This window comes from Schistocerca gregaria, unplaced genomic scaffold (assembly GCF_023897955.1).
Source record: "Schistocerca gregaria isolate iqSchGreg1 unplaced genomic scaffold, iqSchGreg1.2 ptg000247l, whole genome shotgun sequence".
Classification (NCBI taxonomy): domain Eukaryota; kingdom Metazoa; phylum Arthropoda; class Insecta; order Orthoptera; family Acrididae; genus Schistocerca; species Schistocerca gregaria.
The window spans coordinates 3,039,080-3,051,075 of NW_026061756.1; positions in this window are offsets into that span (position 1 = coordinate 3,039,080).

Sequence of the window (11,996 nt, forward strand, 5' to 3'; positions counted from 1 at the left end):
TCCTTTCATGCAAAATCTTAAGGTCCTGGTACATGTCCAAGCCACCAAAGCCGGCTAAAAAGTGAATAATCGACAAATAAAACTTGAATTGTACTACTTCTTACTGGCTATTACTTCAACTTAGAAGCTTCTTCTGTGTTCTACTATGGTGCTTTTAATGCCTCCGCATACCGCAGCACGCGACATAGCTTTGCAGCCAATAAATGTAACCGTCTCAGAGAGAAAAGCGGCCAATGTGACGAACTGGCTTAAAAATGATTAGATACCAAATGACGAAAACGGACGGATTTCTCAGGTTTTTACTACATATGAACACTTTTCACATTCTCCCATGCAACGCGGCTGCCAGTCCTCCTTTCATGCAAAATCTTAAGGTCCTAGGTCATGTCCAAGCCACCAAAGCCGGCAAAAAAGTGAATAATCGACAACTAAAACTTGAATTGTACTACTTCTTACTGGCTATTACTTCAACTTAGAATTTTCTTCTGTGTTCTACTATGGTGCTTTTGGTGTTTCGGCATACCGCAGCACGCGACATAGCTTTGCAGACGAAAAGTGTAACCGTTTCAGAGAGAAGAGCGGCCAATGTGACGATCTGGCTTTAAGTCGATTCGATAACAAATGACGAAAACGGACGGATTTCTCAGGTTTCTACTACATATGAACACTTTTCAGATTCTCCCGTGCAACGCGGCTGCCAGTCCTCCTTTCATGCAAAATCTTAACGTACTAAGTGATGTCCAAGCCACCAAAGCCGGCTAAAAAGTGAATAATAGACAACTAAAACTTGAAATGTACTACTCCTTACTGGCTATTTATTCAACTTTGAAGCTTCTTCTGTGTTCTGCTATGGTGCTTTTAGTGTCTCCGCATACCGCAGCGCCCGACATAGCTTTGCAGACGATAAAGGTAACCGTCTCAGAGAGAAAAGGGGTCAATGTGACGATCTGTCTTTAAGTCGATTCGATAACAAATGACGAAAACGGACGGATTTCTCAGGTTTTTACTACATATGAACACTTTTCACATTCTCCCGTGCAACGCGGCTGCTAGTCCTCCTTTCATGCAAAATCTTATGGTCCTAGCTCATGTCATAGCCACCAAAGCCGGCTAAAAAGTGAATAATCGACAACTAAAACTTGAATTGTACTACTCCTTACTGGCTATTACTTCAACTTAGAAGCCTCTTCTGTGTTCTACTATGGTGCTTTTAGTGTTTCCGCATACTGCAGGACGCGACATAGCTTTGCAGACGATAAATGTAACCGTTTCAGAGAGTAGAGCGGCCAATGTGACGATCTGGCTTTAAGTCGATTCGATAACAAATGACGAAAACGGTTGGATTTCTCAGGTTTTTACTACATATGAACACTTTTCACATTCTCCCGTGCAACGCGGCTGCTAGTGTTCCTTTCATGTAAAATCTTAAGGTTCCACCTCATGTCCAAGCCACCAAAGCCGGCTAAAAAGTGAATAATCGACAACTAAAACTTGAATTGTACTACTTCCTACTGGCTATTACTTCAACTTAGAAGAGTCTTCTGTGTTCTACTATGGTGCATTTAGTGTTTCGGCATACCGCAGCACTCGACATAGATTTGCAGACGATAAATGTAACCGTTTCAGAAAGAAGAACCGCCAATGTGGCGATCTGGCTTTAAGTCGATTCGATAACAGAAGACGAAAACGGATGGATTTCTCAGGTTTTTACTACATATGAACACTTTTCAAATTCTCCCGTGCAACGCGGCTGCCAGTCCTCCTTTCATGCAAAATCTTAAGGTCCTAGGTCATGTCCAAGCCACCAAAGCCGGCAAAAAGTGAATAATCGACAACTAAAACTTGAATTGTACTACTTCTTACTGGCTATTAGTTCAACTTAGAATCTTCTTCTGTGTTCTACTATGGTGCTTTTGGTGTTTCGGCATACCGTAGCACGCGACATAGCTTTGCAGACGAAAAGTGTAACCGTTTCAGAGAGAAGAGAGGCCAATGTGACGATCTGGCTTTAAGTCGATTCGATAACCAATGACGAAAACGGACGGATTTCTCAGGTTTCTACTACATATGAACACTTTTCAGATTCTCCCGTGCAACGCGGCTGCCAGTCCTCCTTTCATGCAAAATCTTAACGTACTAAGTGATGTCCAAGCCACCAAAGCCGGCTAAAAAGTGAATAATCGACAACTAAAACTTGAATTGTACTACTTCCTCCTGGCTATTCCTTCAACTTAGAATCTTCTTCTGTGTTCTACTATGGTGCTTTTAGTGTTTCCGCATACCGCAGCACGCGACATACCTTTGTAGACGATAAATGTAACCGTTTAAGATAGAAGAGCTGCCAATGTGACGATCTGGCTTTAAGTCGATTCGATAACAAATGACGAAAACGGACGGATTTCTCAGGTTTTTACTACATATGAACACATTTCACATTCTCCCGTGAAACGCGGCTGCAAGTCTTCCTTTCATGCAAAATCTTAAGGTCCTAGTTCATGTCCAAGCCACCAAAGCCGGCTAAAAAGTGAATAATCGACAACTAAAACTTGAATTGTACTACTTCTTACTGGCTATTACTTCAACATAGAAGCTTCTTCTGTGTTCTACTATGGTGCTTTTAGTGTTTCCGCATACCGCAGCACGCGACATAGCTTTGTAGACGATAAATGTAACCGTCTCAGAGAGAAGAGAGGCCAATGTGACGATCTGGCTTTAAGTCGATTCGATAACAAAAGACGAAAACGGACGGATTTCTCAGGATTTTACTAAATATGAACACTTTTCACATTCTCCCGTGCAACGCGGCTGCTAGTCCTCCCTTCATGCAAAATCTTAAGGTCCTAGGTCATGTCCAAGCCACCAAAGCCGGCTAAAAAGTGAATAATCGATAACTAAAACTTGAATTGTACTACTTCTTACTGGCTATTACTTCCACTTAGAAGCTTCTTCTGTGTTCTACTATGGTGCATTTAGTGTCTCCGCACACCGCAGCACGCGACATAGCTTTGCAGACGAGAAATGTAACCGTCTCAGAGGGAAAAGCGGCCAATGTGTCGATCTGGCTTTAATTCGATTCGATAACAAATGACTAAAACGGACGGATTTCTCAGGTTTTTACTAAATATGAACACTTTTCACATTCTCCCTTGCAACGCGGCTGCTAGTGTTCCTTTCATGCAAAATCTTAAGGTCCTAGGTCATGTCCAAGCCACCAAAGCCGGCTAAAAAGTGAATAATCGACAACTAAAACTTGAATTTTACTACTTCTTACTGGCTATTACTTCAACATAGAAGCTTCTTCTGTGTTCTACTATGGTGCTTTTAGTGTTTCCGCATACCGCAGCACGCGACATAGCTTTGTAGACGATAAATGTAACCGTTTAAGATAGAAGAGCGGCCAATGTGACGATCTGGCTTTAAGTCGATTCGATAACAAATGACGAAAACGGACGGATTTCTCAGGTTTTTACTACATATGAACACTTTTCACATTCTCCCGTGCAACGCGGCTGCCAGTCCTCCTTTCATGCTAAATCTTAAGGTGCTAGGTCATGTCCAAGCCGCCAAAGCCGGCTAAAAAGTGAATAATCGACAACTAAAACTTGAATTGTACTACTTCTTACTTGCTATTACTTCAACTTAGAAGCTTCTTCTGTGTTCTACTATAATGCTTTTAGTGTTTCCGCATACCGCTGCACGCGACATAGCTTTGCAGACGATAAGTGTAACCGTTTCAGAGAGAAGAGCGCCCAATGTGACGATCTGGCTTTAAGTCGATTCGATAACAAATGACGAAAACGCACGGATTTCTCAGGTTTTTACTACATATGAACACATTTCACATTCTCCCGTGAAACGCGGCTGCTAGTCTTCCTTTCATGCAAAATCTTAAGGTCCTAGTTCATGTCCAAGCCACCAAAGCCGGCTAAAAAGTGAATAATCGACAACTAAAACTTCAATTGTACTACTTCTTACTGGCTATTACTTCAACATAGAAGCTTCTTCTGTGTTCTACTATGGTGCTTTTAGTGTTTCCGCATACCGCAGCACGCGACATAGCTTTGCAGACGATAAATGTAACCGTTTCAGAGAGTAGAGCGGCCAATGTGAAGATCTGGCTTTAAGTCGATTCGATAACAAATGACGAAAACGGACGGATTTCTCAGGTTTTTACTACATATGAACACATTTCACATTCTCCCGTGAAACGCGGCTGCTAGTCTTCCTTTCATGCAAAATCTTAAGGTCCTAGTTCATGTCCAAGCCACCAAAGCCGGCTAAAAAGTGAATAATCGACAACTAAAACTTCAATTGTACTACTTCTTACTGGCTATTACTTCAACATAGAAGCTTCTTCTGTGTTCTACTATGGTGCTTTTAGTGTTTCCGCATACCGCAGCACGCGACATAGCTTTGTAGACGATAAATGTAACCGTTTCAGAGAGAAGAGCGGCCAATGTGACGATCTGGCTTTAAGTCGATTCGATAACAAAAGACGAAAACGGACGGATTTCTCAGGATTTTACTAAATATGAACACTTTTCACATTCTCCCGTGCAACGCGGCTGCTAGTCCTCCCTTCATGCAAAATCTTAAGGTCCTAGGTCATGTCCAAGCCACCAAAGCTGGCCAAAAAGTGAATAATCGATAACTAAAAACTGAATTGTACTACTTCTTACTGGCTATTACTTCCACTTAGAAGCTTCTTCTGTGTTCTACTATGGTGCATTTAGTGTCTCCGCACACCGCAGCACGTGACATAGCTTTGCAGACGATAAATGTAACCGTCTCAGAGGGAAAAGCGGCCAATGTGATGATCTGGCTTTAAGTCGATTCGATAACAAATGACGAAAACGGACGGATTTCTCAGGTTTTTACTACATATGAACACTTTTCACATTCTCCCGTGCAACGCGGCTGCTAGTCCTCCTTTCATGCAAAATCTTAAGGTCCTAGGTCATGTCCAAGCCACCAAAGCCGGCAAAAAAGTGAATAATCGACAACTAAAACTTGAATTGTACTACTTCTTACTGGCTATTACTTCAACTTAGAATCTTCTTCTGTGTTCTACTATGGTGCTTTTGGTGTTTCGGCATACCGCAGGACGCGACATAGCTTTGCAGACGATAAGTATAACCGTTTCAGAGGGAAGAGCGGCCAATGTGACGATCTGGCTTTAAGTCGATTCGATAACAAATGACGAAAACGGACGGATTTCTCACGTTTCTACTACATATGAACACTTTTCACATTCTCCCGTGCAACGCGGCTGCCAGTCCTCCTTTCATGCAAAATTTTAACGTACTAAGTGATGTCCAAGCCACCAAAGCCGGCTAAAAAGTGAATAATCGACAACTAAAACTTGAAATGTACTACTTCTTACTGGCTATTGCTTCAACTTAGAAGCTTCTTCTGTGTTCTCCTATGGTGCTTTTAGGGTCTCCGCATACCGCAGCACCCGACATAGCTTTGCAGACGATAAAGGTAACCGTCTCAGAGAGAAAAGCGGTCAATGTGACGATCTGTCTTTAAGTCGATTCGATAACAAATGACGAAAACGGACGGATTTCTCAGGTTTTTACTACATATGAACACTTTTCACATTCTCCCGTGCAACGCGGCTGCTAGTCTTCCTTTCATGTAAAATCTTAAGGTTCCACCTCATGTCCAAGCCACCAAAGCCGGCTAAAAAGTGAATAATCGACAACTAAAACTTCAATTGTACTACTTCTTACTGGCTATTACTTCAACATAGAAGCTTCTTCTGTGTTGAACTATGGTGCTTTTAGTGTTTCCGCATACCGCAGCACGCGACATAGCATTCTAGACGATAAATGTAACCGTTTCAGAGAGAAGAGCGGCCAATGTGACGAACTAGCTTTAAGTCGATTCGATAACAAATGATGAAAACGGACGGATTTCTCAGTTTTTTTACTCCATATGAACAATTTCCACATTCTCCCGTGCAACGCGGCTGCAAGTACTCCTTTCATGCAAAATCTTAAGGTCCTGGGACATGTCCAAGCCACCAAAGCCGGCTAAAAAGTGAATAATCGACAAATAAAACTTGAATTGTACTACTTATTACTGGCTATTACTTCAACTTAGAAGCTTCTTCTGTGTTCTACTATGGTGCTTTTAATGTCTCCGCATACCGCAGCACGCGACATAGCTTTGCAGCCAATAAATGTAACCGTCTCAGAGAGAAAAGCGGCCAATGTGACGAACTGGCTTAAAAATGATTAGATACCAAATTACGAAAACGGACGGATTCTCAGGTTTATACTACATATGAACACTTTTCACATTCTCCCATGCAACGCGGCTGCCAGTCCTCCTTTCATGCAAAATCTTAACGTACTAAGTGATGTCCAAGCCACCAAAGCCGGCTAAAAAGTGAATAATCGACAACTAAAACTTGAAATGTACTACTTCTTACTGGCTATTTATTCAACTTAGAAGCTTCTTCTGTGTTCTGCTATGGTGCTTTTAGTGTCTCCGCATACCGCAGCGCCCGACATAGCTTTGCAGACGATAAAGGTAACCGTCTCAGAGAGAAAAGGGGTCAATGTGACGATCTGTCTTTAAGTCGATTCGATAACAAATGACGAAAACGGACGGATTTCTCAGGTTTTTACTACATATGAACACTTTTCACATTCTCCCGTGCAACGCGGCTGCTAGTCCTCCTTTCATGCAAAATCTTATGGTCCTAGGTCATGTCATAGCCACCAAAGCCGGCTAAAAAGTGAATAATCGACAACTAAAACTTGAATTGTACTACTCCTTACTGGCTATTACTTCAACTTAGAAGCCTCTTCTGTGTTCTACTATGGTGCTTTTAGTGTTTCCGCATACTGCAGGACGCGACATAGCTTTGCAGACGATAAATGTAACCGTTTCAGAGAGTAGAGCGGCCAATGTGACGATCTGGCTTTAAGTCGATTCGATAACAAATGACGAAAACGGTTGGATTTCTCAGGTTTTTACTACATATGAACACTTTTCACATTCTCCCGTGCAACGCGGCTGCTAGTCTTCCTTTCATGTAAAATCTTAAGGTTCCACCTCATGTCCAAGCCACCAAAGCCGGCTAAAAAGTGAATAATTGACAACTAAAACTTCAATTGTACTACTTCTTACTGGCTATTACTTCAACATAGAAGCTTCTTCTGTGTTCTACTATGGTGCTTTTAGTGTTTCCACATACCGCAGCACGCGACATAGCTTTTTAGACGATAAATGTAACCGTTTCAGAGAGAAGAGCGGTAAATGTGACGATCTGGCTTTAAGTCGATTCGATAACAAATGACGAAAACAGACGGATTTCTCAGGTTTTTACTACATATGAAAAATTTTCACATTCTCCCATGCAACGCGGCTGCAAGTACTCCTTTCATGCAAAATCTTAAGGACCTAGGTCATGTCCAAGCCACCAAAGCCGGCTAAAAAGTGAATAATCGACAACTAAAACTTGAATTGTACTACTTCTTACTAGCTATTACTTCAACTTAGAAGCTTCTTCTGTTTCTACTATGGCGCTTTTAGTGTCTCCGCATACCGCAGCACGCGACATAGCTTTGCAGACAATAAATGTAACCTTCTCAGAGAGAAAAGCGGCCAATGTGACGATCTGGCTTTAAGTCGATTCGATAACAAATGACGAAAACGGACGGATTTCTCAGGTTTTTACTACATATGAACACTTTTCACATTCTCCCGTGCAACGCGGCTGCTAGTCATCCTTTCATGCAAAATCTTAAGGTCCTAGGTCATGTCCAAGCCACCAAAGCCGGCTAAAAAGTGAATAATCGACAACTATAACTTAAATAGTACTACTTCTCACTGGCTATTACTTCAACTTAGAAGCTTCTTCTGTGTTCTAATATGGTGCTTTTAGTGTCTCCGCATACCGCAGCACGCGACATAGCTTTGCAGACGATAAATGTAACCGTCTCAGAGAGAAAAGCGGCCAATGTGACGATATGGCATTAAGTCGATACGATAACAAATGACGAAAACCCACGGATTTCTCAGGTTTTTACTACATATGAACACTTTTCACATTCTCCCGTGCAACGCGGCTGCTAGTCTTCCTTTCATGTAAAATCTTAAGGTTCCACCTCATGTCCAAACCACCAAAGCCGGCTAAAAAGTGAATAATCGACAACTAAAACTTGAATTGTACTACTTCCTACTGGCTATTACTTCAACTTAGAAGATTCTTCTGTGTTCTACTATGGTGCATTTAGTGTTTCGGCATACCGCAGCACTCGACATAGATTTGCAGACGATAAATGTAACCGTTTCAGAAAGAAGAACCGCCAATGTGGCGATCTGGCTTTAAGTCGATTCGATAACAGAAGACGAAAACGGATGGATTTCTCAGGTTTTTACTACATATGAACACTTTTCACATTCTCCCGTGCAACGCGGCTGCCAGTCCTCCTTTCATGCAAAATCTTAAGGTCCTAGGTCATGTCCAAGCCACCAAAGCCGGCAAAAAAGTGAATAATCGACAACTAAAACTTGAATTGTACTACTTCTTACTGGCTATTAGTTCAACTTAGAATCTTCTTCTGTGTTCTACTATGGTGCTTTTGGTGTTTCGGCATACCGTAGCACGCGACATAGCTTTGCAGACGAAAAGTGTAACCGTTTCAGAGAGAAGAGCGGCCAATGTGACGATCTGGCTTTAAGTCGATTCGATAACAAATGACGAAAACGGACGGATTTCTCAGGTTTCTACTACATATGAACACTTTTCAGATTCTCCCGTGCAACGCGGCTGCCAGTCCTCCTTTCATGCAAAATCTTAACGTACTAAGTGATGTCCAAGCCACCAAAGCCGGCTAAAAAGTGAATAATCGACAACTAAAACTAGAATTGTACTACTTCCTCCTGGCTATTACTTCAACTTAGAATCTTCTTCTGTGTTCTACTATGGTGCTTTTAGTGTTTCCGCATACCGCAGCACGCGACATAGCTTTGTAGACGATAAATGTAACCGTTTCAGAGAGAAGAGCGCCCAATGTGACGATCTGGCTTTAAGTCGATTCGATAACAAATGACGAAAACGCACGGATTTCTCAGGTTTTTACTACATATGAACACTTTTCACATTCTCCCGTGCAACGCGGCTGCTAGTCCTCCTTTCATGCAAAATCTTAAGGTCCTAGGTCATGTCCAAGCCTCCAAAGCCGGCTAAAAAGTGAATAATCGATAACTAAAACTTGAATTGTACTACTTCTTACTGGCTATTACTTCCACTTAGAAGCTTCTTCTGTGTTCTACTATGGTGCATTTAGTGTCTCCGCACACCGCAGCACGCGACATAGCTTTGCAGACGAGAAATGTAACCGTCTCAGAGGGAAAAGCGGCCAATGTGTCGATCTGGCTTTAATTCGATTCGATAACAAATGACTAAAACGGTCGGATTTCTCAGGTTTTTACTAAATATGAACACTTTTCACATTCTCCCTTGCAACGCGGCTGCTAGTGTTCCTTTCATGCAAAATCTTAAGGTCCTAGGTCATGTCCAAGCCACCAAAGCCGGCTAAAAAGTGAATAATCGACAACTAAAACTTGAATTTTACTACTTCTTACTGGCTATTACTTCAACATAGAAGCTTCTTCTGTGTTCTACTATGGTGCTTTTAGTGTTTCCGCATACCGCAGCACGCGACATAGCTTTGTAGACGATAAATGTAACCGTTTAAGATAGAAGAGCGGCCAATGTGACGATCTGGCTTTAAGTCGATTCGATAACAAATGACGAAAACGGACGGATTTCTCAGGTTTTTACTACATATGAACACTTTTCACATTCTCCCGTGCAACGCGGCTGCCAGTCCTCCTTTCATGCTAAATCTTAAGGTGCTAGGTCATGTCCAAGCCGCCAAATCCGGCTAAAAAGTGAATAATCGACAACTAAAACTTGAATTGTACTACTTCTTACTTGCTATTACTTCAACTTAGAAGCTTCTTCTGTGTTCTACTATAATGATTTTAGTGTTTCCGCATACCGCTGCACGCGACATAGCTTTGCAGACGATAAGTGTAACCGTTTCAGAGAGAAGAGCGCCCAATGTGACGATCTGGCTTTAAGTCGATTCGATAACAAATGACGAAAACGCACGGATTTCTCAGGTTTTTACTACATATGAACACTTTTCACATTCTCCCGTGCAACGCGGCTGCTAGTCCTCCTTTCATGCAAAATCTTAAGGTCCTAGGTCATGTCAGAGCCACCAAAGCCGGCTAAAAAGTGAATAATCGACAGCTAAAACTTGAATTGTACTACTTCTTACTGGCTATTGCTTCAACTTAGAAGCTTCTTCTGTGTTCTGCTATGGTGCTTTTAGTGTTTCCGCATACCGCTGCACGCGACATAGCTTTGCAGACGATAAATGTAACCGTTTCAGAGAGTAGAGCGGCCAATGTGAAGATCTGGCTTTAAGTCGATTCGATAACAAATGACGAAATCGGACGGATTTCTCAGGTTTTTACTACATATGAACACATTTCACATTCTCCCGTGAAACGCGGCTGCTAGTCTTCCTTTCATGCAAAATCTTAAGGTCCTAGTTCATGTCCAAGCCACCAAAGCCGGCTAAAAAGTGAATAATCGACAACTAAAACTTCAATTGTACTACTTCTTACTGGCTATTACTTCAACATAGAAGCTTCTTCTGTGTTCTACTATGGTGCTTTTAGTGTTTCCGCATACCGCAGCACGCGACATAGCTTTGTAGACGATAAATGTAACCGTTTCAGAGAGAAGAGCGGCCAATGTGACGATCTGGCTTTAAGTCGATTCGATAACAAAAGACGAAAACGGACGGATTTCTCAGGATTTTACTAAATATGAACACTTTTCACATTCTCCCGTGCAACGCGGCTGCTAGTCCTCCCTTCATGCAAAATCTTAAGGTCCTAGGTCATGTCCAAGCCACCAAAGCTGGCTAAAAAGTGAATAATCGATAACTAAAAACTGAATTGTACTACTTCTTACTGGCTATTACTTCCACTTAGAAGCTTCTTCTGTGTTCTACTATGGTGCATTTAGTGTCTCCGCACACCGCAGCACGCGACATAGCTTTGCAGACGATAAATGTAACCGTCTCAGAGGGAAAAGCGGCCAATGTGTCGATATGGCTTTAAGTCGATTCGATAACAAATGACGAAAACGGACGGATTTCTCAGGTTTTTACTAAATATGAACACTTTTCACATTCTCCCGTGCAACGCGGCTGCTAGTCCTCCTTTCATGCAAAATCTTATGGTCCTAGTTCATGTCCAAGCCACTAAAGCAGGCTAAAAAGTGAATTATCGACAACTAAAACTTGAATTGTACTACTTCCTCCTGGCTATTACTTCAACTTAGAAGATTCTTCTGTGTTCTACTATGGTGCATTTAGTGTCTCCGCACACCGCAGCACGCGACATAGCTTTGTAGACGATAAATGTAACCGTTTCAGAGAGAAGAGCGGCCAATGTGACGATCTGGCTTTAATTCGATTCGATAACAAATGACTAAAACGGACGGATTTCTCAGGTTTTTACTAAATATGAACACTTTTCACATTCTCCCTTGCAACGCGGCTGCTAGTGTTCCTTTCATGCAAAATCTTAAGGTCCTAGGTCATGTCCAAGCCACCAAAGCCGGCTAAAAAGTGAATAATCGACAACTAAAACTTGAATTTTACTACTTCTTACTGGCTATTACTTCAACATAGAAGCTTCTTCTGTGTTCTACTATGGTGCTTTTAGTGTTTCCGCATACCGCAGCACGCGACATAGCTTTGTAGACGATAAATGTAACCGTTTAAGATAGAAGAGCGGCCAATGTGACGATCTGGCTTTAAGTCGATTCGATAACAAATGACGAAAACGGACGGATTTCTCAGGTTTTTACTACATATGAACACTTTTCACATTCTCCCGTGCAACGCGGCTGCCAGTCCTCCTTTCATGCTAAATCTTAAGGTGCTAGG